Source organism: Oncorhynchus kisutch, linkage group LG1, assembly GCF_002021735.2.
Source record: "Oncorhynchus kisutch isolate 150728-3 linkage group LG1, Okis_V2, whole genome shotgun sequence".
In the NCBI taxonomy this organism is placed as follows: domain Eukaryota; kingdom Metazoa; phylum Chordata; class Actinopteri; order Salmoniformes; family Salmonidae; genus Oncorhynchus; species Oncorhynchus kisutch.
Genome location: NC_034174.2, coordinates 51749585 through 51763041, shown reverse-complemented (window position 1 = coordinate 51763041; position 13457 = coordinate 51749585). Strand labels below are relative to the sequence as shown.

At 42.5% G+C, this 13457-nt stretch overlaps 1 protein-coding gene across 1 annotated transcript in view; it reads left to right on the top strand.

The window, feature by feature from the left end:
- plxnb1b (plexin b1b) overlaps window positions 1-13457 on the top strand; it is a 119826-nt gene that overhangs the window by 59378 nt on the left and 46991 nt on the right. The window contains exon 2 of the mRNA XM_031826739.1: window positions 1196-1294. The gene's annotated coding sequence lies outside the window, so the exon portion shown is untranslated. The remainder of the gene's footprint in view (window positions 1-1195; window positions 1295-13457) is intronic.

The window sequence follows — 13457 nt, the reverse complement described above, 5'->3', positions numbered from 1 at the left end:
TCCATATTGAAGTCATGCATTTAGGCTTCTTACAATGAGAACTACGAACATGTTCAACATATTTATCAAAGATGGGCAAGGCCTACATACGTTTGATTTAGTTTCTTAGGCTATTCAACAAACTAGGCTATAACGGGCTAACATTTATATTGGATTTGATTACATAATACATACGACTGTAAACACAACTTAAAGCAACCACATACACTGAGTGTACCAAAAATTTGGAACACCTGCTCTTTCCATGACAGAATGACCAGGTGAATCCAGGTGAAAGCTATGATCCCTTATTGATGTCACTTGTTAAATCCACACCAATCAGTGTAGATGAAGGGGAGGAGACAAGTTAAAGAAGGATTTTTAAGACTTGAGAAAATTGAGACATGGATTGGGTATGTGTGCCATTCAGAGTGTGAATGGGCAAGACAAAAGATTTGTGGCTTTGAACGGGGTATGGTAGTAGGTGCCAGGCACACCGGTTTGAGTGTTTCAAGAACTGCAACGCTCCTGAGTGTTTCACGCTCAACTGTATCAAGAATGTTCCACCACCCAAAGGACTTCCAGCCAACTTGACACAACTGTGGGAAGCATTTGAATCAACATGCACAGCATCCCTGTGGAATATTGTCAGCACCTTGTAGAGTCCATGCCCCAATGAATTGAGGCTGTACTAAGGGCAAAAGGGAGTGCAACTCAAAATTAGGAAGGAGTTCCTAATGTTTTGTATACTCAGTGTATTACGCTATGGAGCGCGTTCTGATTGGCCAGTGAGGGATCAAGACACACCTAAAACCGTGTTTATTCAAAACCCAGCCCTTTTGCGCCACTGCGCCCATAATTCCGGTTATGAAAATAGCAAAAATATTTGACACCTCTGAACCTATAGCGCTTAGATTTGACCATTGCTTTAGGTTTGCTAAAACAGAGCCCCTAGTGTTATTTCTGTCTATTTCAATATCACACTGACTATCGGTGTAGGTCGTCATTGTAAATAAGAATTTGTTCTTAACGAACTTGCCTAGTGAAATGAAGGTTACATTTTAAACAATAAAAATAAATAATCTCATACTGAATTTGAGAGTAAGTATTTTGGAAGTGACCAGTTTCTTTGCTCTCATTATTGGCCATCTTGTTTCAGCGGCCTGCCTTAGAGACAAACTTGAGCTACAGTAAACACTTTTCTTTTTCTCTACAGGGCTGCATCTCAATAGTTTAAAGTGGCTTCATCTCCTCGCCCCCTTTCCTTCATCTGCACTGATGTGAACGAGCTGAACAGGTGAACACTATATCCCAGGTAGGCATCCTTTATTGTATATCGCTGTACAATCCTGTGTTATCTGATTGGATTAAATTGGAGAAGAAAGATGACCCCCACACACACAATATTACCTTTGCACTTTGCTTGTGTTTATTTATATGTTATGGTCGGATACCTTTTTTCAAAACATTATCATCTCACTCCATGAGAGGTGAAGTAGTCGAGGATAGGACGCCATTGTAGATTGTCGATCTAGATGCATCCCTTGTCTTTTCCCTGGGTTGTATTGATTAGGCACCAAACGGAAGAAAACGGACTGAAGCAGGGAGGGACTACCTCAACTTGTCCAATAAGAAACGCTAATTTTGTTGTGTGTTGTGCTACAGTGTGCCCTAATGAATACGACCCAGTCCTCATCTCTCAACAGCCTATGGTAGGAAGTAATCACTGTTTCTGCTGCTACAGTGGCACTGGCCCCCTACTATTTTACGGCATTGTTTTCACCCCTGGGAGTTTATGCACTGCTGCTCGCTGGGCACAGTAAGCGCCCCACACCCTGTGATTTATGTTTACGTTATGGAAAAGTGACGTTTGGGCACAACAACACAAAGGGGCTCTTTGTTAACGGGTGTTTTCTACACACGCATCATTCAGTGTGGGGGGCCTAGACAGCTGTCACTCTCTCTCGCTCTATCAAAATCAAATCAAAGTTTATTGGTCGCGTACACAGTTTAACAGATGTTATAGCAGGTGCAGCTAAATGCTTATTACATGGCCAAATGACGAATTGCAGGAAGTTTGTCACTTTAATCATGGTACATGCTGTTTTACCCACTTTATATGTTTATATTGTGTTCTACTCATTTATATAACTACTGTTGAACACACATTTTCTATTCATATACTGTCTGTACACACCATTCACATACATATACAGTGCCTTCAGAAAGTATTCACACCCCTTGACTTTTTCCAAATGTGGTACAGCCTGAATTTAAAATGGATTGAATTGAGATTTTGTGGGGGCCTCCTGAATGATGCAGCGGTCTAAGGCATGATTACAGGCCCGGGTTTGATCCTGGGCTGTGTCACAGCTGGCCTTGACTGGGAGACCCATGAAGCGGCGCACAATTGGCCCAGCGACGTCCGGGTTTGGCCGGCCTAGATGTCCTTGTCCCATCGCGCTCTTGCGACTCCTGTGGTGGGCAGGGCGCATGCACGCTGACACGGTCGCCATTTGTACAGTGTTTCCTCCGACACACAGGTGCGGCTGGCTTCCAGGTTAAGCAAGCAGTGTGTCAAGAAGCAGTGCGGCTTGGCAGGGTTGTGTTTTGGAGGACGCATGGCTCGCAACCTTCGCCTCTCCCGAGTCCATACTGGAGTTATAGCGATGGGACAAGACTGTAACTACCAATTGGAAATCACAAAATTCGGGAGAAAAAGGGGAAAAAAGTAATTGACACTGGCCTACACACAATACCCCATAATGTCAAAGTGGAATTATTGTTATTTAGTTTTTACTACAAATTAATCAAAAATGAAAAGCTGAAATGTTTTGAGTCAAGTATTCTCTTAAATAAGTTCAGGAGTAAAAATGTGCTCATCAAATCACATTTTATTGGATGCGTACACATAATTTGCAGAGGTTATCGCAGGTGCAGCAAAATGCCTATGTTTCTAGCTCCAACAGTGCAGTAATACCTAACAGTACAAAACAATACACATGAATACCAAAAAAATAAATAAAGGAATTAACAAAATATCAGAACGAGCAATGTCAGAGTTTGGAATATAAATACATATGTACAATGCCTTCAGAAAGTATTCACACACCTTGACATTTTCCACATTTTGTTGTTACAAAGTGGGATTAAAATACTCTGTAATGTCAAAGTGTAAGAAAAATTCTAACATGTTTAAAACATTTATGAAAAATAAAACAAATATTTCTTGATTTAGATGAGTATTCAACCCCCTGAGTCAATCAATGTTAGAATTTGACAGCGATTACAGCCGTGAGTCTTTCTGGGTAAGTGTCACAGGTTACTAGGTGTGGAAGGTAGGAGTCAGGCGCAGAGAGCAGAGGGTTCAATAACAGACTATTTATTCTCTCCGGCACCAAAAAATGGTCACGACAAACACAGGGCGCAGAAACACTGACCTGCCCAAGCACAGGGCGCAGAATAACTGCCCCGCCCAAGCACAGGGCGCAGAAACACTGACCTGCCCAAGCACAGTGCGCAGAAACACTGACCCGCCCAAGCACAGTGCGCAGAAACACTGACCCGCCCAAGCACAGTGCGCAGAAACACTGACCCGCCCAAGCACAGGGCGCAGAAACACTGACCCGCCCAAGCACAGGGCGCAGAAACACTGACCCGCCCAAGCACAGGGCGCAGAAACACTGACGCGCCCAAGCACACAGGGCAAAATGAGAGAGAAAATACATCCAACACCGACAGTGAACACAAAATAATCACGCACAAACCACCAGCGGGCCAAACAGGCTTACATAGACCAGAAATCAAGAAACACAAAAGAAACCGATGCAACTAATAAGACTAAACCATCAGACAAGGGAAAAGGGATCGGTGGCGGATAGTAGGCCGGTGACGATGACCGCCGAGCGCCGCCCGAACAGGCAGGGGAGCCACCCTTGGCGGGAGTCGTGACAGTAAGTTTCTAAGAGCCTTCTACACCTGGATTGTGCAACATTTGCCCATTTTTATTATTTTCAAAATTCTTCAAGCTCTGTGAAATTGGTAGTTGATCACTGCTAGGCAACCATATTCAGGTCTTGCCATAGATTTTCATGCAGATTTAAGTCAGCTGTAACTCGGCTACTCAGGAACATTCACTGTCTTCGTGGTAAGCAACTCCAGTGTAGATTTTCCCTTGTGTTTTATTGTCCTGCTTAAAGGTGAATTCAGTGTCTGGTGGAAAGCCGACTGAACCAGGTTTTCCCTCTAGGATTTTGCCTGTCCTTAGCTTCATTCCGTTTCTCTTTTATCCTGAAAAAAACTCCCCAGTTCCAAGCATACCCATAACATGATGCAGCCACTGCTAAGCCTGATAATATGGAGAGTGATACTCAATAATGTGTTGTATTGGATTTGGACATTATAAAAACGCATCCATGCCTGATGAAGACCTAAGGGTTGAAACAAAATCACATATGAGTATGAGCAGCAATGTGCAGCATTTTTATTTTATTTATTCACCTACAACTCCAGCACCAGAAAAACGTACCTGGATGTGCGTATGTTCTTCAGCTTTTGTATTCAATTTACCCCAAACGTAACCTAACACTTTGTATTCAGGGCTAAACATGAATTGCTTTGCCACATTTTTTGCAGTTTTACTTTAGTGCCTTGTTGCAAATAGGATGTATGTTTTGTAATATTTATTTTCTTTACAGGCTTCCTTCTTTTCACTCTGTCAATTAGGTTAGTATTGTGGAGTAACTACAAAGTTCTTGATCCATCATCAGTTTTCTCCTAACACAGCCATTAAACTCAAACGGTTTTAAAGTGATCATTGGCCTCATGGTGAAATCGCTGAGTGGTTTCTTTCCTCTCTGGCAACTGAGTTAGGAAGGACGCCTGTATCTTTGTAGTGACTGGGTGTATTGATACACCATCCAAAGTGTAAGTAATAATTTCCCCATGCTCAAAGGGATATTCAATGTATGCTTTAAAATGTTTACCCATCTACCAATCGGTGCCCTTCTTTGAGAGGCATTGGAAAACTTCCCTGGTCTTTGGTTGAATCTGTGTTTGAAATTCACTGCTCCACTAAGGGACCTTCCAATTATCTGTATGTGTGGGGTACAGAGACGAGGTAGCCATTAAAACATCCTGTTAAACACTATTGTTGTGCACTGTATGTGTGCTGGGTTGGTTGGTGTGTGCATCCATCCGTGGGTGTTAAAATGGACATTTCTGTAATTTCATTTTCAAGAAATCTAGCAAAAATGTCTAAAAACATGTTTTCACTTCGTCATTATGGGGTGTTGTGAGATAGAAAATTTAATCAATTTTGAATTCAGGCTGTAACACAACAAAATGTGGAATAAGTCAAGGGGTATGAGTACTTTCTGAATGCACTATAAATTTATATTCCAGACTCAACATTGCTCGTTCTGATATTGCTCTTTCCGATATGTTTAAATTTCTTGTTTATACCTTTATTTAACTAGGCAAGTCAGTTAAGAACAAATTCTTATTTTCAATGACGGCCTAGGAACAGTGGGATAACTGCCTGTTCAGGGGCAGAACGACAGATTTGTAGTGGTTGGATATTGGTGGATATTGCTGGTTGGATATTGGTGGATATTGCTGCACTGTTGTAGCTAGAAACGTAAGCATTAACGCTGCACCTGCGTTAACATCTGCAAAACTGTGTACGTGACCAATAAACTTTTGATTTGATTATGAAAAGACTTCAGTACAACACAACCCTGAAAAGAGGATTGGCCCATTGGTTTTTCCAAAGAGGGGTGGGTTGGTCCACTGTTGGTCGAAAATGAATGGACCAGTTGTTCAGTGTTTCTGTACTGCTTCTCTGTCTGTGTGTGTGTGCATGTAATCCTTTAGCATAGCTCCTTTACAGTCCACCTTGTTCCAAGCAAATCCAAGCGTGTCTAAGTATATTTGAGTCACATGAAAATGGGTTGAAGGACCCTCCGTAAACTAATTCCCCTAAGCACGTTTTGTAGCCATATGTTATGAAGTGGAATGCGCCAAGGTCACATTTGGTATTACCGGCGTGAAAAAAGACAATTAATAGACTGAATAATCGCTAATGCTTATTGTAGCCATTTGACAGGATTGGGTGGTATCCAGATTCCCGTGATATACAATTTTACCCCTATAGCACATAAGGGTCACTTTTTAATTTTATTTTTATGGGGGGAAAAGCCCCAAAAATCTTCACTTTCCAGAATGCCAACAAAATACTAAAGAATCCCGATTAAGGATGGTAGGTAAATGCTGACGAGCGCAGTCAAACGTTTACGACTGAGACAGACAACCCAGCCCATAAAGCGCTGCAAGTATTTCAAAACGCAGTTTGCAGCACACACCAAAACAGTTGTTTTTGGAAACTAGTAGCGGTAAACTTGTGATCCGTTTATATCTATTACCTAGTGCACATGTTGACTGCAGGTATTTATTTTAAAAGTATAAATATTCAAATTTCTTAAACTGTGTTTACGGTATTGGAAAATCGTACAGAGGTTATTTTGAAATACCCCGGTTTTCTGCCCACCCCTACCTTTCAATGCTAACGTGCTAAATATGGACAACACTTTGGCTTAAGCATGAAAGCGTAGCGGAGTCAATGTTAACCCAGCAGCTCTTTAGTTAGTGGTGTCCTGTAACATATTGTGGACTGTAATATCTCTGGCCTGTGCTTTCTTTGGCTCCGTCACTGTCAGTTTGTTATTCTGTCTGTTCCATGCTTCATTTCCTGGTCTTCTGAGTCATGAGAGGTGGAGAGCATCTGGGACTTGTGTTGGTGTGTTGATCCACAGTGTGACTTAGTGTGTGTGTGTGAAAGCTAAGTGCGTGTGTGTGCCTGTAATTCATCACCTCGTACTGTATGTTCTTTGGTGTGGCATAACAGAGTGTGTAATGTTTGCCTTAAGGGCTGGATCATGCATATTCGTGTGTGTGTGTGTGTGTGCCCCCTAGTGGTCTTTGGTGTCTCTTACTGTAATGCTACAGTCTGGAAATACCTAACCTCACCTTTTAAACTGTCACTGACTTCGCAGACTGATTGTTATAGAGCAACTGTGGAGACTAAGAGGAGCTAGTAAATCTCTTCAGAAGCTCTTCAAAACCTATTACATTTCAACAAAATTATAGACCTTAACCACACTGTGCTGGCTCGGCTCTTTTCTTTTCACATTGTCCTCTCCAGCACGCTTCCAGTAGCTATAGTGGATGTATAACCAGGCCAGCCAGTGTGAATCGGGCACTATAGTATTTTGTTAACTGAGATATTAGAAATTGAATTAGTTGGCTCTCTCTCTTTATTAATCAGATCTCTTTTCTCCACCCCTCTCGGGAGTCTCTCCTCTGGCCATTCCAGTCCTCTGTACATCTGTCCTCCGTCTTGTTGTTGTCCCCTTTACCAGACGTTATAAATAACTGCTTGTTTTTCCTGCTGTGTCAGAGGCAGAGCTGTTGCCTGCCCCGTGCTGCTGCTGGAGAGAGGAGGAAAAATATTTGTGTTTCTTCCCAGGGCTGTCCCTCATTCACTCCATTTCCCAGTCCCCATCCCACACTCCGCAGCTGGCCTGGTGCTCTGGCGCTCTCCCTGTCTGTCTGGTGCTCTCACTCTTCCTCTCTTGCTCACTCACACACCCACTTAGCAGTACTCATACTCTCACCCAGATTTCTCTCACTCACTCTCTTGTTTTCAGTATGATGGTTGATATTTTTATATAGCCACTTTTACACCCCTCGTAGTGCTGGTCTGGGATGAGGTCTCCCCTCTTATTAAATATGATCGGAAAGGCTAAACTGATCTTGGATCAGCACTGCTCTGAGACATTTGATGAATTGGGGCAGGAGAGCAATGCATACCTCACTTCCTCCATAGTGTCCCAATTGGTTAATAAGCCATCAAAGGAAGGAAGGAAGGTGTGTGTGTGTGTGTGTGTGTGTGTGTTTGCTCCTTGCCTGCTACAGAGTTAGGAGAGCTTTGTTCTGTCATTTGCTTACTGCATCAAACACACAGTACTTTGACATGATGAAGATGTCCGATCAATCCAGGTTAGTAGTCAGGGACCAAGATGAAACGCAACCCTCAGGAAAAAAACCCAGAGCCAGCATTAATGCCAAGACTGGAGAGGAGGGTGTGCGATCTGCGATGGGCTGTGTGTGTGATGGGTTGGTTGGTGTGTGTGTATCCATGGGTGTTATGTTACCTGGTTCGGTAAAGTTTGCGCGATCTGTATAATATATACGCGCATCAATCTTGTGTGTGTGTTCAGGGCAGTGGGTTCAGTTGAATGGAGTAGGCCTACAGGAGGCCTTTCAAACGGTGTGTGTTTGCGTGGACAACAGGCGGTTTCACAAAGAGCTCTCTCTCATCATACCGCCCCACAAAGCCTTTCAACCATCATCAAAGAGTATCTCCCCGTGAATCTCAAAATAACAATCAGGCTTCGATTTAATTTATTCAAGGATTTCATGAATAAATATGTTTAAATGCATAGGGAGATGGTGGAATGCTAAATAATGCTTGTTGTGTTTGTGTGAAAAGTTATCAGCGTGCGTCTCAAGTCAGGATTTGTCTTCAAATTCATATTTTCATTTCCATATTCAAGTAGATATTTCTGTTTTAAAAAGTCACACGTTCATAGTCGTTGGTTGCTATTTTACTATGTATACCGTACATAAGCTCCATAGGACTAGTTAGTGTAATGGCAATCATTTCTTCCCTTTTGTTGATGTAAAGAATACTATTTCCAAGCCAAGCTGTGGTTGGTGTTGTCACTATATTCCTGAAAAGTGCTTATTAGAATGCCCTGCATTTAGGGCCAAACTAATGTTAGCATGACGCATTAACTGCTAACTGCTAACCGTTAGCCTCCACTTATAGCTGGTACTTGGTCTCTTCCGTGGTTGGTCATATTGCTACAGTGGCTGGTATGTTCTGTTGTGATGAAAATGTCCAGAGAGAAAAATGTACTAACTTTTTCCAGCTTCTCCCCGCGTGTCAGTGACGGTAGCACATTCTTTCCTAGAATGTGCACATATTTCCCCCTTCCATAATCGGCATGTAAAAACCCAAGCTGTAATTTCACTCCGAAAGCATTTGCTCCATGAAAACACACAAACGTATGAATACACACACACACGTATGAATACACACACACACACACACACACACACACACACACACACACACACACACACACACACACACACACACACACACACACACACTATTTTTGGGATTCTTTCACTCTGTTCATCCTGGAAGAATACAATAGTCCTACCCAGTAGACTTTGTCCTGGATCTGTGTGTCATAATGCCTCTGCATGTTGGGACCAGAAATCACACCTTATTGTAACTCACCACACTCTGAGACACATGAGTGATATGGTATTACTGTATAGGCCATAAACAGGGATTTATCAATGTGTTGTCTGACGAGTGATCTCTTGCACTGATGGTTGTGTGCCCTCTGCAGAACAGGCCTATTGGTGAGATATTTACAAAGGCTGAATCCCTAGTTTGCCTCCTACATGAATCTTATGTCAATGCCAATCTCTGTCTAGCTCAGGTGTGTGTGGGAATTCTCCTGCCTGGTCCAAGCACGTCCTGCGAGCTGTGTATGTGCGTGCATGTGTACTTCTGACACAGTGGTACACACCATCCCTCCCTTACTCCTGTCAGGGAGTGGTAGGGTACTCATAGTAATCACCAGCAAACTGGTAAGTGTGTCCGTCCACAACCTACTTGCCAGAACAAAAGATGGCCGACATTTGAATGTATTGTTCCAGTAGTGGTATAACAACACACCTAGCCTCTCACACACAGACCTGGGTCATGTTCATTTGACAACCAAAGGAAGAAAACTGAAACTTTAAGGGATTACTTGAACTTGTCCAATAACCCTTTAACCCTATTCTCAACTGGCTGGCAGAGCATCTTTTGACAATGGATATAGAAGTGGATATGAAAGAACATCTTCACATGAACTTTATCGGTCAACTCCCCCAGCCATCCTGCATTAATTAGCATAATGTGTATCCTTTTTAGTTGCTGCAAAAAAAGTGTTGTGGCACTATAACTCAGTGGGCTTTAAAGAAAACTCCAAATCAGTGACCAAAGATATGGGATAAAAGGCAGGAATTAAGTTGGTGAGGGATTAAAATTGCACCATTCCTGTTAGTAGAGACCTTGAAGAGTAGGAATATGAAATAAGTAGTTAAAAAGCTAAAAAGCATGTATTTACATTTTTTTTAAATGACTAGGTCTGCTTCAATCACCATTTCTACCTATAAAAGTGAATGAAGCAGACCTACACTAATATATGTAATATTATTTTAGATGAGTAAAATTGCTAAGCAAATGTCCATTCTACTATGGCAGTGGTTCCCAAACTTTTTATAGTCCCGTACCCCTTCAAACATTCAACCTCCAGCTGCGTACCCCCTCTAGCACCAGGGTCAGTGCACTTTCACGTTGTTCTTTAACATCATTGTAAGCCTGCCACACACGATACAATACATTTATTAAACATAAGAATGAGTGAGTTTGTCACAATTCGGCTCTTTTGGAAGTGAGAGTTTTTATAGGACCAGTGCACAAATAATATGATAATAATAATCAATAATGTTGCTATTTATTTAACCATCTTACATTTAAAACCTTATTTGTTCATCGAAAATTGTGAATAACTCCGCACAGGTTAATGAGAAGGGTGTGCTTGAAAGGATGCACATAACTCTGCAATGTTGGGTTGTATTGGAGAGAGTCTCAGTCTTAAATAATTTCCCACAATCTGTGCCTGTATTTAGTTTTCATGCTAGTGAGGGCTGAGAATCCAGGTACGTGGTTGCAAAGGGCATCAGTGCCTTAACAGCACGATTTGCTAAGGCAGGATACTCTAGGCGCAGCCCAATCCAGAAATCTGGCAGTGGCTTCAGATTTAAATGACATTTTCACAGAACCACTTGTTGCAATTTTGATGAGGCTCTCTTGTACAGATATCGGTAAATGGACTGGAGGCAGGGCATGAAAGGGATAACGAATCCAGTTGTTTGTGTAATCTGTTTTGGGAAAGTACCCGCGTAATTGTGCACCCAACTTACTCAGGTGCTTCACTATATCACATTTGACATTGTCCGTAAGCTTGTTAGTTTGCACACGAAAAATCATACAAAGACCTGTGTGCTGTCATTATTAATGCAGACGGAGAAGAGGTCCAACTTCTTAATCATAGCCTCAATTTTGTCCCGCACATTGAATATAGTTGCGGAGAGTCCCTGTAATCCTAGATTCAAATCATTCAGACGAGAAAAAACATCACCCAGATAGGCCATGCAAGCGGTCAGACAAGTGAAAATGATGGTCAGTATAGAAAATGTTAAGCTAGTCTCTCAATTTAAAAAAACGTGCCAATACTTTGCCCCTTGATAACCAGCGCACTTCTGTATATTGTAAAAGCGTTACATGGTCGCTGCCCATATCATTGCATAGTGCAGAAAATACACGAGAGTTCAGGGGCCTTTCTTTAACAAAGTTAACCATTTTCAAAAGGTCTTTCAAGCTGTCAGGCATTCCTTTGGCAGCAAGAGCCTCTTGGTGGATGCTGCAGTGCACCCAAGTGGCGTCAGAGCAACTGCTTGCACGCATGTTACCACTCCACTATGTCCCCCTGTCATGGCTTGCTTTTGCGCCATCAGTACAGATACCAACACATCTTGACCACAAGTCCATTTGATGTCACAAAGCTGTCCACTACTTTAAAAATATCCTCTCCTGTTGTCCTGGTTTGCAGAAAAGGATGTCTTCCTTAATTGACCCCCCCCATAAACGTAACGGACATATACAAGGAGCTGTGTCAGGCCCGCCACGTCTGTTGACTCATCCAGCTGTAACCCATAGAATTCACTGGCTTGTATGCGAAGCAGTAATTGTTTCAAAACATCTCCTGCCATGTCACTGATGTGTCATGAAACAATGTTGTTTGATGAAGTCATTGTCTGTATAGTTTTTTTTGCCCCGGCATTGTCTCAACCATATCTGCGGCAGGAGGAATAATGAAGTCCTCCACAATAGTATGGGGTTTGCCTGTCCTTGCCACTCGGTAGCACACCATATAAGACGCTTCTAGCCCCTTCTTATTAATGGTATCTGTTGCTTTTATACATGTCTTGTTACTCGAAAGTCGTCTTAATTCTTGCTAAAAAAACTCCCGTGGTTTATTTTTCTAATTGCCATGTTTTGCGGGGCAAACGTCCCGCAAATGGTCCAACGTCCCTATCTGTTCTTCATTGTTTTCCCAGGTAAGGGGGCAGTAGCTCTTCGCGCTGCATCAGATTCACAACTGTCAGTGTCCATGCTAGCTGGGCTAGCAACAAATGTAGAATTACTGATGCTCGCATTGGATGTGCTCGTGTAAGCAGAACATCTTGGCGTCGTCAAGTGCAGGTGTAGTACTGCTGGTAGTAGCCAGTAGAGCTGGTATGCGTCTCTGGACGCAGGCCTTACTTTTTTGAACCATTTATCAATTTTCGAGAAAATGGAATGAGCAGCAGCTACGTTTGGCTCCGTACCGTTAGTGGAATTCCCGCGAGAGAGTAATGGTTCATGTAATTTGATGTTAATTATCTGTATTTGACATTTTGTTGTTATTTTGCTGAACACTAGATGGTTACATTTTATTTTTGGCAGTGAAACGAGGCTACTCGGGTGAGGAAAAAAATCTCACCCAAATGTATGGCCCTGTTGGAAAATATAGTGCCACCTACTGGTAGTGCACACTGTCTGTTTTCATTTGGCAGTAGGGAAGTTTCACACTGGTGAGATGGTAGATTGAGTGTACTTGTACATGTTATGCATGTGGAAATATGACTGCCTGATGACTGGACCATTTGAATAGTCTGTTTCTCGGTGTCTCATTCTGTGGCTTTGACTGTCTTTACCTCTCGCTCTCTCTGTTAATACCCCTTGAGTCATCCCCCCCCCAGGTCACCTTGTAGTACATGATGAAAAAGCTCCATCCCAGTTTAATGATTGCTTTTGTTCCGTCTGCCCTCCCCTATCTGACCAAAAGTGTTCCATTATCACTCTTTGGGGGCCTTTTGAACTATTGAGGAATACGTCATTTGAACTGGTCAGACCTGTAAGCAGTTAAATGCAGTCTAGGAGCACAGGGTCTTAGTATCTAATGAAAGGGTTGAAGTATATGTGTGTCTGAAGTTGCACCCTATTCCCTATATACTAGTGCACAGCTTTTGAACAGAACCCTATGAAGTCCCTGTTCAAAAATAGTGCACTATATAGGGCATAGGGTGCCATTTCAGACACATCCAGGGTCTTAGTGTCTAATGACAGGGTTGCACTCAGTGATTTATTTATGTATCTCTTTTTGAGGTCTTGGCCCTGCTGTCAATGTCCCCACCCTACTATTGTACTGTGGCAGGATGACTGTCCCCTCTGGACAGCTGCCACC